Source organism: Protopterus annectens, chromosome 8.part0, assembly GCF_019279795.1.
Source record: "Protopterus annectens isolate FY-2018-M chromosome 8.part0, PAN1.0, whole genome shotgun sequence".
Taxonomy (NCBI): domain Eukaryota; kingdom Metazoa; phylum Chordata; order Ceratodontiformes; family Protopteridae; genus Protopterus; species Protopterus annectens.
Window position 1 is genome coordinate 883735860 of NC_056741.1, and position 22695 is coordinate 883758554.

The window sequence follows — 22695 nt, forward strand, 5'->3', positions numbered from 1 at the left end:
TATTTTTTGTCAGTGCTGGTTTAATAGGTCTATGTGTGGCTGAAGGTGTAATGTAAGTGTTAACCTTCTCTTCTTGACTGTCTGTTCCATTCTTGGGTGGAGACAGCTTAGCCTCCATTTTGGCTGTATAATTGCATATCTTGCATATGTTAGTGTTTTGTGGTAGGGGGAGAGGGTTGTCTGTGTACATGAGGCAGTTGTAACATTGCCTCAGGATACCCAGATTCACCAGCTGGACTGGAGAGTACACCTGAAATTGCCCTTTGGTCATGCCTGCATAGTAGGGTGAGCTGTTTAGTCACTTGGTTGGTGAGGGGTGAATAAAGAGCATTGCCCTGCTGTGCAACCAAGTGGCAGTGTATATTAGTGCTTGCTATTAGGTCTGAGCAAGTGCTGGGCTGTAAGATGCTTTTTGAGTGCTTAGGTTGAGAGTTAGACTAGTTTCAAGGGAAAAACTGAAGAGGAGACTTAGTGGAGCCGGGAATAATTTAACCCTAGCTGACTGGCACTGTCCGGTGCAGAAAATCATGCAAACATGGTTTTTATAGCAGGGAATAGAAATTAGCCCAAAATGGCCAATAAACTACTAACTTCTGGGCTGGAACCACTTCTCCAGGGACAGAGAGGCTGCTCAAAGCTCCCCTCTCTCACAGGTGAACAGAGAAACTTCCTTCTATTCAAGTAAGGTATGGGCAACTCAGAAACTTGTAACACATCCCTGAATTCAGCACTAGCCTGAAAACTGGATTATATTAGCTTAGAAAGGTGGGAAACAAGGGATTTTTTTGTTTGTTTTTTTTGAAAAGATAAGGCAAAAACAGTAAAAAATACACTTAAACAGATTTAAATGACTACAAATGATCAGAAAAGGCTATCGCACTTTAGTGTGTAGCCTACAACAGTTAAACAAATTATTTAAACAAAAAATGACTTTTTAAAAATGCAGGCAGTCAAATAAGTACAATATGTGAAAAAAACAAGCTTTTGAATCACAATAAATGCTGGAAAATCAGCATTTAGGTGGAAAACAGTTAAGTACAGCAAGAAAGTACAGAAAACTGATACTTAATCACTCCAAAGTCTTTCTTCTAAGCTAGAAGGCTTGTATCAGTTTATGGCTTTCTAGTGCTTCCCAGTAGGTTAGTTACAGGAAAGATGGGAAACAAGTGCAGATGTGGTCTTTTAAACCAGAAAGTTGAAAGAGATGGACAAACTGTCCAAATGGTCAATAAACTACAATTGCTGGGCCAAAACCCCTCGTATTGTGGTAGACAGGGTACCTAGTGCTTACCACTTCCACTGCTAGAAGCTAGAAGGCTTTCCTCCAACACAGAAAGGCTTGTGGGGCACAGAAGCTTACCCACAGTCCTGGAGACAGCAACTCTGTATCTGGACTAGGTTAGTTACAGGAACGGTGGGAAACAAGTGCAGATGTGGTCTTTTAAACCAGAAAGTTAAAAGAGATGGACAAACTGTCCAAATGGTCAATAAACTACAATTGCTGGGCCAAAACCCCTCGTCTTGTGGTAGACAGGGTACCTAGTGCTTACCACTTCCACTGCTAGAAGCTAGAAGGCTTTCCTCCAACACAGAAAGGCTTGTGGGGCACAGAAGCTTACCCACAGTCCTGGAGACAGCAACTCTGTATCTGGACTAGGTTAGTTACAGGAACGGTGGGAAACAAGTGCAGATGTGGTCTTTTAAACCAGAAAGTTAAAAGAGATGGACAAACTGTCCAAATGGTCAATAAACTACAATTGCTGGGCCAAAACCCCTCGTCTTGTGGTAGACAGGGTACCTAGTGCTTACCACTTCCACTGCTAGAAGCTAGAAGGCTTTCCTCCAACACAGAAAGGCTTGTGGGGCACAGAGGCTTACCCACAGTCCTGGAGACAGCAACTCTGTACCTGGACTAGGTTAGTTACAGGAAAGGTGGGAAACAAGTGCAAGTGCAGCTTTTAAACCAGAAAGTTGAAGGAGATGGAAAAAAACTACCCAAACGGCCAATAGCTACAATTTCTGGGCAAGGGACCACTCCACTTGTGGTAGATAGGCTAACTAATGCTTACCAATCCCCCTGATAGAAGGCTTCCCTCCAACACAGAAAGGCTTGGGGGGCTCAGAAGCTTATTAACAATCCTGGATACAGCAACTCTATAACCAGACTTGTCTAGTTATAGGAAAGGCAGGAAACAGGTGCAAGTGTGGCTTTCAAACCAGAAAGTTGAAAGAGATGGAAAAGCTTCCCAAACGGCCAATAAACTATAATTTCTGGGCCAGAAACCAATCCTCCTGTGGTAGATAGGTTACCTAGTGCTTACCATTCCCACTGATAAGCTTCTCTCTAACACAGAAGGGCTTGGTGGGGGGGCTCAGAAGCTTACCAACAGTCCTGGATACAGCAAATCTGTACCTGGACTACACTAGTTACAGGAAAGGCCAAATGCAAATACTGGCTTTTAAACCAGAAAGTAGAAAGAGATGGAAAAACTGTCCCAACGGCCAATGAACTACAATTTCTGGGCCAAAACCCACTCTTCCTGTGGTAGATAGGCTACCTAGTGCTTGGGGGGGCTCAGAAGCAGCTACTAAGTAGGGCAGGACCAGCTCGACTGTCACACTGATGGGGGAAGGGATGTGAATTTAACATGTGTACCAATAGCACTTTGTTTTACAGCACAATAAGCCACTCCCATGCCTGATAAAAAGTATGTATGTATATAATATTTAGAAAGCTTGTGAGGAAATTATCACTCTATTTTTGTTTTACTTGGATCGCTTGCCTGTGTACTTAATAAAGGATTTTCAACTGGAAACAGACCGCCTGCCTTGCTTGGATTACTTTTGAATACTTAGTAATGCTGTACAATTATATATTTTCTATTATTATTTTTTGTTTTGTTTTGTTTTGACTTAAGACAAGTTTAAGTTCACTACTTCTACTACTATTGTCTGATCTGATTAATATACAGTGATTAACTAGAGATATATGGACTGAAAATCTTCCACACAGAGAAGTTTCTTACACTGTTTTGTTTTTGGACCCACTACACTTGTTTAGTGGGTTGTTTTGAGACTTTGGGGATGCCACAGAGATAACTTGTTTTAAGATGAAATCTTTTAAAACATTGTACATACCATGGTTTTGGAATTATTGATGTAAATATGAACAAGCAATATCTGATGCCTAGAGGTGTCAGTAGGAGTTAACTGCAGATGCACCAGAAGTTGTAACTTGATGTAATGAGTGTGTGATAATGTGGATTTTTGTTATTGTGGTCTCAATGTTCTGAAGTTCAATGTTTTGGAAATATGATATTTTAAAGTAGATCCATACATACTGCGATGTCTCTCACTATCCTGGGTAAGCAATTAAGGAGCTTCAATCCTCACTACTGACTCCAGTGTGAGACTGTTACTTAAACAGGAGTAATATTTCACAATTTTCCCCTAAGAGCACAACAGGAACATGCTCTATAACTAGGGACTGGACTGTATACTTCTGTCCACCCCAAATATAACTCCTTATTAAACACTCCAGAGCAATGTGTCCCAATTTAAGATCTCTGATGCACTCACACTTAAACAAATTAAATCTCACACATCCAGACACTTCTGGGAAAGCCTGACACAGATTTCCAACTGTGCCCCTTTCCCAAAATAATACGGCAATGCTCTGCAACAAATTGGAATGTCTTTATGCTCTTTTAAAAGGCTGTCCAATTATGAAAATGAAATTTTAAAACAAGTAGTAGCAAATGACCTAAGCAGCAGGCTTGGAGTGGCCCTAGAAATTATCAAAGCAGGAATAAGCACTCTCAGACCACTGAAGAAAACACTGGCTGACCAGCCACAATTTAAGTTAATAAAAATATTTAATAATAAGCAAAATGATTAAAAATATAAAACAGTAATTCCAAATAATAAACAAACAGAACTCAATCACCAAGAAAATTAAATCAATAATGTAGACTAGAAACCCATCATTTAAAAAAACTCTAACTGATCTAACCGATTAATTATAATTTTCCTGTCTGACTAAAGAACACTGTCCCTGATGTAAACTAAATTACTATAGCAGAGCAAAGGCAGGCTTACAGTTCTTGGTGAGTCATTTTGGGTACCCACTGCACAGTACATCTGTGAAAAGCTCACAACTGGCTGCTAACTGACAACTGACTTCAACTGTCTTCAGCAAGCTCTTTTATAGACTAGACTGTCACATCTATTCCAGTTCTTATTTTCATTTCATAATTTGAAAATCAACCAACAGCTGTTTACTAAGGTTACTTCCTGTCTTTCAGCTTCTGACAGTGACATATAGCATCTGTCAACATTCTGATGACATCATCTGCAGATCAGCTGAATCTGAGACAGTTTGCCTTTAAAATCTTTTTTCACAAACATGCACAGTTAGAAATGTAATAGGACACTATTTCCATCTTTACAACATTCTGTACAAACAGATTATAAATCAGCATGTAAGAACTTATTTACAATATCATAGCTAGTCATGCAGGCATATAATACACAAGTTAATCTGAAATTATGTATAAAACCTCAGCCAGATATGCTAGCACACATAACAATGTCTAATTTCTTTACATTTCTCCCTCCCCATGACTCAAGCATGGTCAAGTGACTCTTGAAAAATAATGCTCGAGAAAAATGGGTCTGTCTGGGAATATCAAGCCACTCCTCTCCTGGCCAGTCAATTTGCATTGACATTATTAACCACACTACAGTGTTCCACTCCTTCTGAGGAAGCTTGGCTGAGCATAGCCCCCACCCCACAATTTGAAGCATACACTTGCATAACAAACTCTTCACTATAGTCTGGGCTGGTTAAGATAGGGGGTCCTCCCAAAATCTCTTTAGGTTTTGGAATGCCTGCTCACAATCTGTTTTCCACACTACCTTATCTGTTTTATTTTTCCTAGTTAAGTCAATAAGGGGTGCAGGTAGTGTACTATAATTGGGAATAAATTTTCTATAGTACTCCGCATGTCCCTAGAAATGCTCTCACTTGTTTTTTAGTAACGGGAACTGGCCACACTTGAATACCTTCCACTTTAACAGATTCTGGCCTAATCATACCACTCCACACTCTATGTCCTAAGTAAGTGACCTCTGCCATACCCACCTGACACTTACTGGGTTTAGTGGTTAACTTTGCCCTTTTAAACTAAACCTCTCCACAAGACCACTTGTCTGTGGAAGGTAGGGGGTGATCTTTAAATGTTTCACCCCACAACACTTCCTCAAACAAGTCAGCAGGTCTGAAATTAAGTTATCCAGTCTGTATCTCCCTTGAAAAACCTACCCTGCTGAAAATTTCTAGCAAAGGACTTGCCATGTTTTATACATGAATAACAACTGCAAAAGGAATTTAGGGACTATAGCTAGAAGTGACAGACTACTAACTGCTGCATGACCTCATCATCCAGCCCTCCCTTAGGAGACCACTTTGTATACAGCATACCTTCCATCTGTGCCTCAATATTCCTGCGCAATATTATATTAGGGAATATAGCTAGAAGGGGCAGATGGTAAGCTCTAGCCTCTGCTAACTGCCATACTCCCTCACATTCCAGCCTTCCCTTCGGAGTCCACTTTTTATACAACAAACCTTTGTTCCCATATACAGACTCCCCTCTTCCTTGAGCCTTAGGTGCTTCCTTAGCCATCTCCCTCAAGTTTTGTAATGTATGGTGCATAAGTTGAGCCTATCTCATGTCTGCATTTGTGACCCTGCCAAGCTCCTCTTCCACATGAAGCCTAGTAACTTCTGACAGTTGTACCTCGCTGTCACTTTGGGTACTATCACTCTCCTCTGTCCTTGCAGTCACTGTGTCCAAGGGAACATCAGTACCTCCCAACAGCTGTGGCTCACTTTCAGACTTACTGCTACAGGATAGCTCCTTCTCTGAAACAAGTATCACACCAGTCCCCACATCAGGTATGAGATCTGTCTGGGTCTCTTCCGGGCTACCAGACCTACATGTCTGTCTCCAAGCCTGACTACATGTCACCGCATGCATACAGGGCACTGAATCACTACAGTCATTCCCTATCACAACATCTGCAGGAATATTCTCAAACACAAGCTCCCCTTCCACAGGAAGCCTTGCAACTTATGACAGTTGTACCTCATATTCAATCTGGGTACTATTACTCACATCAGTCCTTGCAGTCACTGTGTCCAAGGGAACATCAGTACCTACCAGCAGCTGTGGCTCACTTTCAGATTTACTGCTACTGGATAGCTTCTTCTCTGAAACAGCCATCACACCAGTCTCAACTTCAGGTATGAGATCTACCTGAGTCTCCCCCAGGCTACCAGACCTACATGGCTGTCTCCAAGCATGTCTGAGTGTCATTGCAGGCACACATGGCACTGCACCATCAAAGTAATTCCCTAGTAGGACATCTGCAGGAATATCCTCAAAAACGCCTACCTGCTTGCTTCCAATTTTACCCTCCCAGTCAAGATGAACCCTAGCCAAAAGATTTGGAATAAGGTCCCTCCCAATACTCTGACTGGAGTGGACTATCCAAGCAAGTACTGCTCTTGCTGGCCTCACAATGATTATATCAGAAGCTGTGACTCTATTAGCAGTAACCTGTTTGCTATCTACTAAGATAGGATACACATTTTATTGATAGATTGGCACCCCTGTTGTTTCCAAACAACTTACCACTGATAGTTTGTCATCCCCACTTTCTGACACCCTCACCTTTTGTTTCTCAACTTACCTCAATGGATATTTGACTGCTATGTGGCCCCACTGGCTATATTTGAACCATCTAATTCCTAATTGTGCACTTGGACTAGTAGTTTCCCCTGTTACTGGTGTACTCTGTTGGAGTGGTTTAGACTGCCCCCATTGGTTCCCTTATATCCCTGTGCAGTGCTTAATATCCCTTTCTTATATATTGGTGTTCTGCTTGCTACATAGAGATCCCCTTTTCTCCCAACCCGTCTGCAGCATTACACTCTTAGTCTGCTAACCAGATTTTCATGTCATCAGGCAAAGTACTGAAGGCTTTTTCCTTCACTAAAAGGTCTGACAGTCTCTCAAAAGTGCTGACCTGACACCCACTCACCCATCTGTGAAAGTAAGTATTTAAATCAGCAATCTAATCCCATACACTTTCATCTACCCTGCATCTGTCTTCACAAAACTTTTTTATATAAGCTTCAGGTGTTAGCTTAAAACACTCTAGAAGACAGTTCTTAACTTTAACACAATTTGAACAATATACATCAGACAGTTATAATGTGGCCTGAACAGCTTCACCATGGAGTAAGAGAGTCAGGAGCCGAATCCAGAGCTCACAGTCAACATCATATGTACTCTCTCAAATATATGGATAAAACTATCAAAGTCATCCTTGTCCCTGTATTGAGGAAAAAGTTTACTTACCTTTACAGCTTCTTGTGTCCAGTTATTCCCTTCCTCATTACCTCCCTGATTGCCTTGAAGGGTAAGAAACTCCACTTTATGCTGGCACTGTCTCACATTTTTCTCGGCTTCTAAACATTGCATTTTCTCCTCAGCCTCCAATCATTTGTCCTCCAGTTCATATTGAATCTGCTTTTCCCTTTCCTCAGCCTACCATCTTTGGGCTTCCAGGTGCAGTCTCCCTTCAGTCAGCAGTCGTCTGGCTTCTAGTTCATATTGTCACTGCTTCTCCTCAACCTCCAGATGTCACATTTTCTCCTCAGTCTCCAGTTCCAGTCTACTTAACCCTAGACAAATTCTCAGGTCCAGTGAAGAAAATGTGGACTGTCCTGTCTCAACAGGATGCACATCTCAAAAAGCAAACTGGATATCCTCCAAAGAACTCGTCCGAGCTGAAGCTACATCTAAGGCTGAAATCAATGCTTCATTAGTCAGGTTGGCATGTACCAGTCCTCTGGATTCCCCCTGCTTGGCCAACTGGTTATTTGTCAGCTTAATATACTCTTCTGCTGACATCTTTGCTTGCTGTCCCTGACTAACTAAAAATAAATAAAACTGTGGTTGACTGAGATTCTGTATGTTTACTTTGTGGCTGTTGAGAGTGCACACCTTAATGACAACTCCCCACAGGCTACTGAAGTCCAATTAAAAATCCCACACCACTGGCACCAACTAATGTGATGTCCACAAAATCCCACCACTGCCACCAATTAATGAAATGTTATGATAATGTCCCACTGAACTGCCACCAAATAATGTAACATTTCCTACTATCCTGGGTCAGTAACTAAAGAGCTTCAATTCTCACTACTGACTCCAATGTGAGACTGTTACTTAAACAGGAGAAATAGTTCACAAGTTTCCCCTAAGAGTATAACCAAAAACATGCTCTATAACCTTGGACTGGATTATATACTTCTGTCTACCCCAAATATAACTCCTTATTACACACTACAAAGCAATGTTTCCCAGTTTAAGACATCTGATAGACTCACACTATAACAAATTAAAATTCACACATCCAAACACTTTAGGAAAAGCCTGACACAGATTTCCATCTGTGTCCCTTCCCCAAAACAATACATTAATGTACTGCCACCAATCAAAATATCTCCATGCCCTTTTAAAGGGGTGTCCAGTTATGAAAATTAAATATTAAAACAAGTAGTAGCAAATAACCCAAGCAGCCAGGCTTTCGGAGTGGCTCTGGCAATTATCAAAGCAAACATAAGCACTCTCAAATCACTAAAGAAAACACTGATTGACCAGCCACAATGTAAGCTAATAAACATATTTAGTAATGAGCAAAATGATTACAAATATAAAACAGTAATTCCCAGTAAACAAACAAAACTGAATCACCAGGAAAATGAAATCAGTACTGTAGGATAGAAATCCATCATTTAGAAAAACTCTAACTGATCTAACTGATTAATTATAATTTTCCTATCTAACTAAAGAACACTGTCCCTGATGTAAACTAAATTACTACAACAGAGCAAACGCAGGCTTACAGTTCTTGGTGAGTCATTTTGGGTATTAACTGCACAGTACATATGTGAACAACTCACAACTGACTGTTAACTGACAACCGTAACTGACAACTGACCTCACCTGTCTTTGGCAGGCTCTTTTATAGACTAGCCTGTTACAACTGTTCCAGTTCTAATTTTCATTTCATATTTTAAAAATCAACCAGCAGCTGTTTACTAAAGTTACTTCCTGTCTTTAGCTTCTGACAGTAACACATAGCAATTACCAACATTCCGATGGCATCATCTGAATCTGAGACAGGTTTGCCTTTAGGATCTTTCTTCATAATCATGCACAGTTAGAAATGTAAAAGGAGACTGTTCAAGTCTTTAAAACATTCTGTACAAACAAATAAATCAACATGTAAGAACTCATTTACAATATCACAGCTAAACATGCTAGCATATAATACACAGGTTAATCTGAAATTATGTACAACACCTCAGCCAGACATGCTAGCACAAATAACAGTGTCTAAAGTCTTCAAACATGCACACACACAAACATAAATATATGTATATATACTGTTTCTCTACACACACACACACACACACACACACACACACACACACACACACACACACACACGTATACATATATATATATATATATATATATATATATATATATATATATATATATACACACACACACACACACACACGTGTGTTTAAACACTCATACAAACGTGTGTGAGCACACATGCAAAGATTCACAAACACAAACAGCAAATTTTAATGCAAAATTACATGACAGCTGTGCAATCAATGTTGTTGCTGACTTACTGAATGGATAAAAAATATTCATGGTACTTATCCATTCATATTTCATTGTTCTTTCTTACATTATTTTTTAATGCAATACTCCATGGATTTTACATATGTTAACACCTATGTAGTACAGTCCCTACATTTTAGTCTGCTGAATGAATCACATGCAGAACCACAAACACACATACACACACACACACACACACACACACACACACACACACACACACACACACACACACACACACACACACACACACACACACACACACACACACACACACACACATTCCTCACCTCTCTTTACAGTTGATTCCTTTTCATACTCTTACATATCAAATCCCCTTTCCCTTCAGTAAAGTTCCTGTCAAACATTTTAATACATATAACCAAACTCGTTTACAGTCTGGTGTCCACCAGGTGGCTGCATGTGTACTTTAACCATATCCTTTGCAGTATTTCTTTTAGCATACATCTGTCATATCACCTCTCATGCCACTTGCATTTGCACTCTCACTTCATACGAGTTATGCATATTATCACCAACTCTTGCATTTCAGTCTCCTAAAACATACTAATCTGACATTTTGTAATCCATTGATAGGTGAGTCCCTGCCACAGATTGCTGTCTTATTATTCTACACTCTACTCTTAGCTAAGTCGAACATGCCTACAAATAGTATGTGAATCCCATGAATATCCCAGTGCTACCAGAACAGTAAGATCTGTACAAAATAATATCAGAGCTTTTGATGTTACTGTAGAATATTCATTAGAAATGTGGAGTCTGGCTTCTAGTGCTCCCAGAACTTCTTATGAAAAATGAGTTCAAAATGATCTATCAGTCCCCAGGTTAGGAAATGATATTCTGAAGGAAGGAGGTTAATACGTATGCATAAACGATGCAAAGCCTCAGTGAATTAGTTGTTTAAAAATTAATGACTAATTTCAGCAAAATGAGTTAGTGAAATATGAAATCAGCATTGTATTACACATGCATTACAAAACATGAAAGTAATAAGTGCATTATATGAAAATTCATGAACTCACTTGTGAGGTAACTGAACCACTTGTACTTAAACCTGGAGATTGTTAAAATGTAACAGAATGACCACAAGTTGAAAGGACGATGGCATCACTAGGGTGAAATAATTGTAGGTAAAATGGACACTACAGTTTACATGGTTCATTTTTGTGCATCTTAAACAATACAGTATTACTGTCACCTTCTGACAATCTAGGCAAATCGTATTGTAGACAAACAAATGATTATGAATCTGTTCTGTCTTATTTGCTCCAACACCTTTTGATTAAAGAGGTAACAGATGATGGATAAAAAAGCAAAAAAGGATTGTACAAGTAAAGTGTTAGTAATGCAGTCTATGAACTGTTGAGTCATAAAGTACTTAAAAACTGGTAGAGCTGATGTCATACAAGCACTAAAAAGTTTTTAGTATGAATCCTTTCACTAAAGGATAAGGATGTTTAATTAGTTGCAGTTACACTGAACAAAACTGATGACAGGATAAACCAACTGATATGTAACATGGTGGCACAGTGGCACAGTTGGTAGTGTTGCTGCCTCACAGCAAGAGGTTCCCTGGTTCAATTCTGTGTAGTCTGCATGTCCATTAGTGTGTTTGTGTGTGCTTCTTCTGGGTGCTTCAGTTTCAAGACATGCAATAAGTAGATTAGCTACTCTAAACTGGCCATAAGTATGAGTGAATGTTCAAGTGTGTAGTGTGGATGAACTACCATGGCAGGGCTAGTCACCCAGTGGTGTGCACTTTGACTCTAGATGATTGTCATTGTCGAAATGGCACTCTGGCTACATGTGCAAAAATGGGAAGGGCTATTGATGGATGGCTGTAACAATATACAGTAGAGGTAACATAGCACTGAGCTGGTATGAAAGATTTGACAATTCTGATGCAAGGATTTTAACACTGCCATATGATATTTGATTTCTTTTTAACAGTGTCAACAGGCATTTTATTTATTTATTTTGTGATACTCTATCAATAGCTAACAATGGTAGTGTTCAAATATGTATGCATTAGTCAATGTTTACTTTATTATTCTTTTAAATTCTTATGTAATAAGGACCTTAGTGGTGTCCTTTTTTATTTAGATAGAGAACAAGGCAAACTGCATAGGAAGAGAGCCTTGGGTGTAATTTCTATAGGGTATGTGATAGCTGATGGGTGCAGGTAACAAGTATACACATTTAGGGTAGAACAATTAAGCAGCAGTTCATAGGTTCATACTAGGCTATCTGCCCTAGGGCATTTATAAGCCTAGCCAGAATGTGTTTGGCTTTCACCCCCCATTTTAAATTTATTTTGCTATGCCCTTTTTCGAGGTTAGTATACTGTGCCTCTGTCTAACAGTGACACAGAAGTGATACCCGGGGTAAACCTACGATCTCCCATCCACTCATCAAGATTCCTCTTGAAGAGAGTCAATGAGGGACTCTGCCTAACCTGGACTGGGATTTTATTCCAGAGTGAAGGGAGCCTCTGGGTTATGAATCTGTCCCTCCAGCATGTCCTATTTATTTCAGTGCTGAGGTTCAAGTCTCTCGAGCGCGTAGCTCGATGGGATTTGGATTTTCTGAGGTGCAGCATGTCCATTAATTCCGGGTTGGACATGGCTTTATACGTCAGGCACAGATCGCCTCTGAACAGGCGGTATGCCACTGAGTAGAGCTGGAGTTTCTTTAACCGGGCAGCATATGGCATCTGTTTGAGCCCTTTGATCCTCTTGGTGAGGTACTTTTGGGGTCTTTCCAGTTGCTGCAGGTGTCTGGTAAGGTACATCCCAAAAGGGGCATTATACTCAATTATGGGCCTGATGAGGGATGAGTAAAGAGGCACGATGACGTCCCCTGATCTAGATGTGAATCCCTTCATGATTAGGTGGGCTATATAAAATGTTTTTCTAACCACTTTGGCCACGTGGTTGTCAAATGAGAGATTGCTTTCAACTTGGGTCCCCAGGTCCCTAATTACTTCTTCTGTACTTAATGGATTACCACCTATGTGGTAATTTGTGGGCACTTTATTTTTGCCAAAGGGGATGACTATACACTTTTTGGCATTTAGCTTGAGGCCATGGCTCTGGCACCAGTTGTCTGTTTCTATGAGGCCCTTTTGGAGGATGTTTGTGTTGGCTGGAGAGTCAATTATGGCACCCAGTTTGCAGTCATCTGCGAACTTGGTCATCCACAGTCCTTCCGTGTTGGCCTGTACCTCTGAGAAATATATACCGAACAAGAGAGGTCCCAGGACTGAGCCTTGTGGGACACCACTTGTAACTGGTTTGGAGTCTGACATGGCTCCAGCAATTCAACCATGTGGGTTCTGTCCTTGAGCCAGTTTGCAATCCATCTAGTGACATAGGGGTTTATATTTAACCTGGTGAGCTTATCTATAATGCCCGAGTGGGGTATTGTATTGAAGGCTTTTGCGAGGTCCAGGTAGGCTGTGTGGACCACCTTCCCCTCGTCAATGGCCTTGGTGACTGTTTCAAAGAAATCAACCAGGTTTAAGAGGCAGGATCTGCCCTTAACAAAGCCGAACTGGGTAGGATCCAGTGTTTGTAGGTCCCCAATATCTTTATTTATGAGGTCCATGATGATCCTTTCCATAGCTTTGCAGACCAAGCTAGTCAGGCTTATGGGGCGATAGTTTCCAGGATCTATTGAGGCACCACCTTTATGGAGAGGGACCACTGTTGCTGTACGCCACTCTTTGGGCACATATCCTGTAGTAAGACTGAAATTGAACAGTAGTTTTATGTTTGGGTTTAGCTCTTCTTGGAGTTCATGTAGGATGCAGCCCGGGACACCATCTGGTCACATTGATGCTGTGTTTTTTGCTTTGGAGAGGGCGGCTCTTACCTGAGCATCTGAGATGTCAGGGGGGCAGCACTCTGCTGGGATAGATATTTGCCCTTTTGGTGGGGAGGGGGGGGAGAAGTTTACGCTGAACCTGTCAACTAGGATGTTGGCAATGTCTGTGGGTTCGGTGTATTTTTTGTCATTTTGGACTAATTCTGAGCATATCTGGGAATTCCCACCCAGGTTCCTAACATAACTAAAGAAAGCCTTGTGATTATCCTTAGTGTCCTGTGCAATTTTTCTATCAAAGCTGGCCTTAGACAATTTTATGAGTTCATGAGTAAATGACACACTGAATACTATATCTGGGCTCTGTGCATTTAATATTTTACTGTGAAATGCCATTAGGCTAATGCACAACAAAAGGTAGCAAAGACAGACTACGTTTGCAACAGCCATCTATGTGTCTATCTATCTGTCTATCTGTCTATGCATTCAAGCAGCAGGAAAGTGGAAAGAAAGCCTTATGTTGAACAAGTTTGATGTTAAGATGGCTGAGTAAGTAAAAAAACAAAAGGGGGCTGTCGTAATACAAAATAGCATACATTGTGTGATTCTGGGACACAGGTCACTGACTTTAATGGCCATAAAGCATGAATTTTAAATAACAGTGTATACATTTTTAACAAAGCAAACATTATAGAATTATAGTTCCGAGAAAATTTAATTAAGTTCCTCCACTGAACACCTCACAGAGATAAATAAAAATGTTCAATGTAGCTTTCAATTAATGTAATTAAGTCCATATTTATGTGATGGGCATGTCCCATTATCTTCCATGCTATGGGATTTGCTTTCTGTAGTCCCAAACTTCCAGTCTGAATTAATTGCATTTTGGAGTAACAGGCAGAGTGTCATATGCAGCAGTCCTCCTTGGTGAATGTGATTATGCATTATCTCATATTTGGCAGCTTATATTAATGCTTCATAGCAAAAAGATCTTATTAATGGTTAAACATTACAGTGAAGCAGTATATAGTGGATCTAAAGGAAAAGGAGGGAAGTAAATGTTTTTCCTCTAATAATGCAAGCAATCAAGTTAAATTCATTTATAGTAATTATCATATTTATGGAAATAATGTAATGATCTGATGTTTAAATGTATGAATTCTTCAATTTATAGTAATTATTGCATTTATGGCAATAATGTAATAATCTGATGTTTAAATGTATGAATTATTCAGATATAACAGATGATACAAAATCAACAAGTCATTCTCACATACTAGCTGATTATGAATTTAAGCAGAACTTTTTCAATAGAATGTTGATGACCCATTAAACAAAAGGACAGTAAATATTTCTAATCAAGAATAAATCTTAAAGGACAGTGTATGCTGCAAAAATGACAACTGTTTCAAAACTGGTGTATGAATAAGTGTTTCTATAATGACTTGAGTCATCAACAGAAGTGTGTACCTCCAAGTGTTAACTTCGACCTCAGTTTCTTTAGGACCTTAGTGTTGGAAAATAATCCCCTTTTCAGTGTTTAGGTACACTGCTTATCAATATAGATTTTAACAAGCCAAAACTAAGTAAATGCAGAAGCGCTAAGCAAAAAATCAGCCATTACTTAGTCCTGTGTAAAAAAAATATAAGTCAGATGCTTCCCATTCTAATCAAATATTCTGGCTTTATTTATCTGAAATAAGTGCTTTCAGACATCATCTTATCTGGGACTAGCTAATGGTAGATTATTTGCTTAGCTCTTCTGCATTTATGTGGTTTTAGTTTGGTGATAACTGTATTAACAGATACTGCACCAAAATAGAAAAAAAGGGATTATTTCCCAACATTAAGGTCCTAAAGTGACTGAGACTAAAGTTTGCAGCAGCTTGGAAATGCACCCTTTTGTTGATGTTTTAGGGTTATTGCTGCTTAACAGTACAATTGGGTATGCTAAACAAGTAGGTGTACTTGATGTAGACTCCTCAGTCATACTTCTCAATTGACCAGATTTTTGCAGAACATGCAGATTTTTGCCTCATATTTTTGATTTATTTGTCATACAATTTGTGGTTTTCTAGCAAATCACATGAGGACTGAAGTCATGAATTAATGACATACTTTTGTTTCAGGCTTCCTACCTTTCAGGAAATGCATGGTAACGCAGAACATTTTATTCCAACAACTTTCTAAGTTTATAAGAGAAATATATAACTTCTGTCACTATTTTGTAGGCCTTTGTTGCCCCATTATTTTTGGCTTTGTCCAGCTTTCTTGTGCTAATAGGTTGAGATGTATGTCCTTAATGTATAATAATGGCTTACACATGACAGGAAACACTGAAAGATTAGCATTAATGAATGAGGAGACAGTTGTATAATGGATGAACATGTGGGCCATTTAAAAGCTGTGATGGTACTAATACCAGAGAACTTATGTTGAGAATGTAGAGCTACATTATTAAACAACTGATATTCCAGAATGTAAAACTGAAAGGTCATTCAAATAAATTTCAGATCAAATATACGGACTGTTTGAGTGTGATACCCCTAATGACAGCAGAGTGTTAGATTTTGATAAAATAAATGAAATGAGGAATGAGCATATTCCGAACTGTACGATAGAACTGCATAGAACTAGATGAGATGGGAGAACTGCAAGTCAGAAGTGTGACTTACACAAATCTATCTCTTGGTTTATCTGTAGGAAAAAGATTCTGAAATCATATGAAAGTTATTATGGCCTTACATTCGACAGCAGGACAATCACTAAATTCACAATATCAATACAAAAGTAGCTGAGGACAAAATAAAACTACAGCAGTATACTGTTGTGTAATAAACTGTTAATTCCCATAAGAAACAAGTATATTTTCAGAAATGGAGGGCCATCACACAAAGCTGATACGTGATGTTTTAAGAAAAAAGACCAAAGAAAAATTCCATAAAAAGGAGAAATACTAAGAGAAGAAAAGTAATGGAAATAAAGGGAATGACAATTAGAGTGCTGGATGTTATATATTAGGGTCAACTGGAAAGATGAAAGGTGACGTTCCTTGCCCAGAATTTCACATGTTGACCAGCAGATTAGTACGGAAGAACCACATGATATACAAGATGATTCCACAGGCGTGATGAATGCCACTGCCTAGCTATGCTATGACAGCACCCCCATATTTTTAAACCAATATGTATGCATGGGAAGACTAGAAAATAAGAAGGATGGATGGATGAATGAATGGTGAAGAACATTTTGAGAAGATCAATATGACCTTGAATTTTTGTCAACAGAGTAGAAGAAGCAGACAATTGACCATGGACAGCTTGAAAAGGTGTTGACCTAAGAATATTGCATTCCTCAAAGGATGACAGACCAGATCATCAACCAGGAGGAGATAGATGATTGAAATCACTCAGCAGCTTGGCAACCCCAGTGAGGGACACTCCAGATCATGGTTCTATGTTCACTGGGCCTTAGAGATCATATCCCATTCCTACAAAGGATGCGTCATTGAGAGTAATGTGTGTTTTAATTAAGGAACAATAAAAAGTAACTAAAACTTAGTGCTAGAAATTATAACTGCCAGAAGCTAAGTGCCATCAAGTAATGTGAAACAAGTAAGTTGACAAAGTAGTAGAAAACCTTAGAATCATTGTGAACTGTGACCTCTGGTTAGATATCCACATAACCATTACCATCTGTAAAACATACAGAGTTGCTTACCTGATCTGACATAGGGGCAAGAGTCATGCAGGGAAGTTAATTATCCTCTGGTATATAGCTGTCATCATACCAGTCACAGAATACTGCACCCTGTTCTGTAACCTACTGAAATGTCATGTGGTGCAGTTGAAGAAAGTACAATTTCACAGAACTAAAAAACTTAAGAAAACAACTTAGCAACAAAGATAAGGGAACCTTTTACTCAATCAGTTAAACCACACACACACTAATAATCCAAAACTCTTCCAGATCTCAGCCAATAATCTGTTAAATTGAGGGATGCTACTCAGCCAACAAACACAACAGAAACAAAATGATACCATAGCAACCATTTCAATGCTCACTTTATGCAGACAGAACTGTCGTTAACCAACCAGGTGACTAATCAAGCTTTTCATGTCCCTACTCAATCAGTTTGCCCCTTTGAACATTTCTCCTTCCAAACATTTCTCACAGATATACAGAAATGAAGTACCTCAAAAAATTAAAACCTACTGCAACTTCCCCTGACAATCTACCTGGCAAATATCTTAAAATTGCAGTTGACACTATTGCATATCCAGTCTCAATTCTGAAAAAAATATCCATATCTAAAAATAAAATCTCCTCACTATGAAAAAAATAATTCATTATTCTGCCATACAAGAGTGGAATCAATACTGAGTTTTCAAACTGTAGGTCAAGTGCCATTTTATCTCCCCCTATTGAAAATGTTAGAAAATGTATACATATGCAAATTCTCAGTTATCTAATAGATAACCAAATTCTGTCTTCAACCTATTATGGATTCTATCCTCATCACAGCACAACTATTGCTTTGTTGAATTTTGTTAATACTGTCAATACCCAAAGAAATGCAAAAAAAAAACTAGTCTCCATCATCTTCCCAGACTTATCAAAAGCTTTTGATACTGTCTCCCACCAGAAACTCTTACATAAACTTTCATCCTTAGGACTCATCAACTTTTCACTGCAATGGCTCCATAGCTGCCTCTCAAACAGAGCACAGATAGTGAAATGGAAAAATTATTTATCCGCCTTCTTTGCCAGTATCTATAAGTGTCTCACAAAGATCTAAACCTGAACCCATATTTTTCAATATATTCATCAATGACTTCTACACTGCTACAAAAAATGTTATCCTAGATCAATACATTGATAACTCAAGCCTAATCTAATCTTCCAAAATTCCCTCTTTAAACATCAATACCTTATACAACAATCCTTATCATTGACTGAAACATGGCTAAATAAGGCACGACTACTTCTAAACTGTAAAAAAAAAAAAAAAAAAAAAAAAATTACTGATCTTTACTCCCAAAATGTGTCTCTACCAAAAACAATACTAGTCATTACTGTCTCTGCCAACAATACCATGACAGAACAGGTAAACCACACAAAATTATTTGGTGTCACCGTAGATGTTTATTTGAAGTTCAACCCACCATGTATCACACATGGTCAGAAAAACTCATCCAATACTAGGTACATTATACAGAGTGACATCCTACCTCACTGACGCAGCCAGAGGATGTATTGCCTCTACTTTCTTACTGCCATCTCCCGTCTATGCTGCCTACAATCTTCACTAACCTTCCAGTCTCACAACTGTTGAGACATGAGCAATGTTATAATAAGATAGCCAAATCTGTAGTAAACTATAACAGCAAAACACACCACTATCTAGCACTCAGACAATTAAAGGGTAGTGGTCATATTTCAAAGAATCTTGCAAAAAATGAAGACTATAGTGTGTTGGTTGTATTTTTACTTTCACTGTTTACTCAGTTTTTGTTTTAGGCAATTGACAATGATTTCCATAAACTGCAAAGCATTACAGGTAAGAAAATAAAGATTGGCAATTTCTTAATTACATCATGGTGTCACTATATAACCACGTATTATTTCTCAAGGTAAGAGGTTCCACCTGTAAGACCTAGTTAACAATGTGTCTTTTTGGGAAGTAAGAAACTCCTACTGATGTATTCAACATGGGCATACAATAGTCTGTTCATTAATTTAGATAATGAAACAAAATGGGTTCAGTCATTCATGATGTCATGGCAGGGATTTTAAGGTGACAAGAAAAAACCCAGGGCAGCATCATTATCAACAAAATGAAATGTAAAAAAACAGCACATTTTTGCATTAAAAACTGTATAATTTGGCACTGAATATGTTAAGGAAGTTATACCCAACTAAAAGGTTTGCTACTTACACTTACCATGGAATGTGACCAATATACTTTAAACAGGTTAGGACTACCACATCACCTGCTTATTTGTCAGCTGACTACAATACAAAGGCTTCTCTATAAGTAAAAATATTGCCCAAGCCTTAACAACTTAACACAACATTACTCTTCCAATAGAATTTAATACTCTGGTGAAAAATCACTAATCAATATATCCAAATAATCTAGTACCGAAGGTAACTGTCTGTAATCAAATAGTGCATCTAAACTATGGGACCACATCCTGCTACTAATGAAATCCTCTGAGAATGCAAACTCATTTAAAACACAATTAAAACCTCACCTATCATATAAATAGATCTATATATCTCCAGGACAAATGCCACTGTCATGTTCAGCTTTCCATATCATCAAACTACTTCTCTTCACTCAGAGTCTAATGCCTCACAACCAGTCTTCACCAGTACCTAAGACAGCAATATTTATAAACACCTTTTGTATCCTTTCATGAGGCAGATTGTTTTAGCAAATATTTTCTTACTGAGTGCATTTTCATCTTGCAGGTTAAATTATTAAAACCAACTTTGATTAATGAAAATGCATGTGTAAAGGTTACTACAGAAACTGCAGACAAGCTAAAACATGTCACAGAAAATTTTGGTTTCAGTTACTGCTGATATAGTCTTATTGTGTTGGAATATAGATAATCAGTTTGGATTCAAAGCCATTGAAGTGTGACCATTTAAATATACTGATTAGAAAAATAATAGACTCAGTTTATTACATTATTGGATTTGGTTCTAAAATAACATTTTTAAATCTGAAAACAGGAGAAATGAAATGTATGATTGTGGGTACTAGTGTGGTATATACTTTACTGAAAGCTGAATGTATTATATTTGAGTTTTAAGAAAAGCAAACTTGTTATGAGAGGTCTTAAATAAATATTAGCATGTATTTACTTCTTATCCTTATATTAAGAAGTGGCACATGATGATAGTTTTATAACTTATAGGAGATCAATTATCAAGGAATTGTTGAATGGAGTCATTTCCATCTGAAGATAAACCAGTTGACAAATTTAAGTACAATGTGCAGTTGTCAGGATATAACCAAAAATCGCAATTTAGGTACTTGTGCTTAATTTATATAGCTCACTGTAGTTGTGGAGTTTTTTAATGCTGGAAAAAAATGAAATGATACTGACAGCATTACAATGATATTAAGAAAATAAATAAGAATATACTCTTTAGATGCATTTTAGAATGTGGCACCGATCACTAGTTTTAGGTTTTTTTGGAATGACTGTTTTAAATGATGTAGTTAAAATGTGAACATAGGTAATGAAATTCTAATAGTGTATGTGACACCAGGGAAATGGGACACCTCAGAAAATCCAAATCCCATCGAGCTACGCGCTCGAGAGACTTGAACCTCAGCACTGAAATAAATAGGACATGCTGGAGGGACAGATTAATAACCCAGAGGCTCCCTTCACTCTGGAATAAAATCCCAGTCCAGGTTAGGCAGAGTCCCTCATTGACTCTCTTCAAGAGGAATCTTGATGAGTGGATGGGAGATCGTAGGTTTACCCCGGGTATCACTTCTGTGTCACTGTTAGACAGAGGCACAGTATACTAACCTCGAAAAAGGGCATAGCAAAATAAATTTAAAATGGGTGGCTAAAGCCAAACACATTCTGGCTAGGCTTATAAATGCCCTAGGGCAGATAGCCTAGTATGAACCTATGAACCTATGAATAATAAGTGTTTCATTAATACATTTTAAAGGAAAAAGTACATGTTTTCATTAATTATTTTTCGGTTAACAGAAGTGTATATCAACATCTTTGATATTTTAAGTGTGTTGATCACATTCCAAAGCATCTTTGTTTTTATAACTATATTTCAATCTCCAGATATATTCAATTTGCAAAAAAAAATGGAGATTACAGTGTGGTGATTTTTTTTTCTCTGTTTATTCAATTGTTTGCTATATCCATACCTATAACATGATGTCATGGTAGGTGCTGGACAGTAATTAAAATAAAGGATTATGGGTAAGAAAAATAACTTACTTCTTTAGAAGCGCAGCTTCTTACATAGTGGTGACACTGCTACTACATCATCATCATGAGTTATTTCTCAAGGTAAGGTACTCCACCTGCAAGACTGGTTGATAATTTGTCTTTCAAGGAAGTAAGAAACTCCCATTAATATATTTAATATGGAAATACGATACATTAATTCAGCTGATGAGGTATTGTGGGTTCAGTCTTTCATTACAGGAATCTTCAAGTGCAAGAAAAATTTCAGGAGCTATTCTTATCAACAAAATAGTATGGAAAAACAATATACATTTTGCAAAAAAAATTTGCATAATTTGGCATTGCATATGGTAAGGTAGCTATACCTAGCTAAACATTTTGTTACTAACATTTGCCACAGAATGTGATCAATAAACTTTAAGAGTTTAGTTTAATTTGTGTTTCATACTCTTTATGAAGCAACATATGATTGGAAAACATGCACTGGATTTTAATAAACATTGCAGATTATTGTGGAGTTTGGTTTTTCATTCAGGTTTTGGCTGTTGTATGATATTAAAATCTGCTACTGTCTAGCATATGCTATAAGTTTCAATATCAAGACTTTTGCCACCTCAGAGAAGATGGCTGGTAGCAAGGGATGAAGTATAACTACGTAGCTCAGATAAAAGAGGAGCCATTACCTTTTGCATAAAATAGTCACATATTAGAAAAGGTGAAAAGCTGACTGCACCTTTTCCATATGGTACTATTCATCTAGGATCAGCTATCACCCCTACAGGTGTAGGAGAAAGGCAAGGTTGACCCATTTATGCTAAGGTAATTGAATTCCTAACAATATCTGTAAATCACACTACCAGTTCTGTTTCACCTCTTTAGTTCACTTGTTAGCACGTTTGCATTTCATAACTCTTTTTAAGATTCTGGTATGCTTTTTGCCATTTGTATATATCAGCATTGTTTAGGATGCCTTACATTTACAACTACCACTTGCAAATATTTATTTCTTCATTGGACACGTTTCTCACACTGCAAGAAAGAAATAAGTTTTACTTTCTCACTCTCCAATAAATAAATACGTTTTGCTTTCATGTTTTAAGTCCCTTAATCATTTC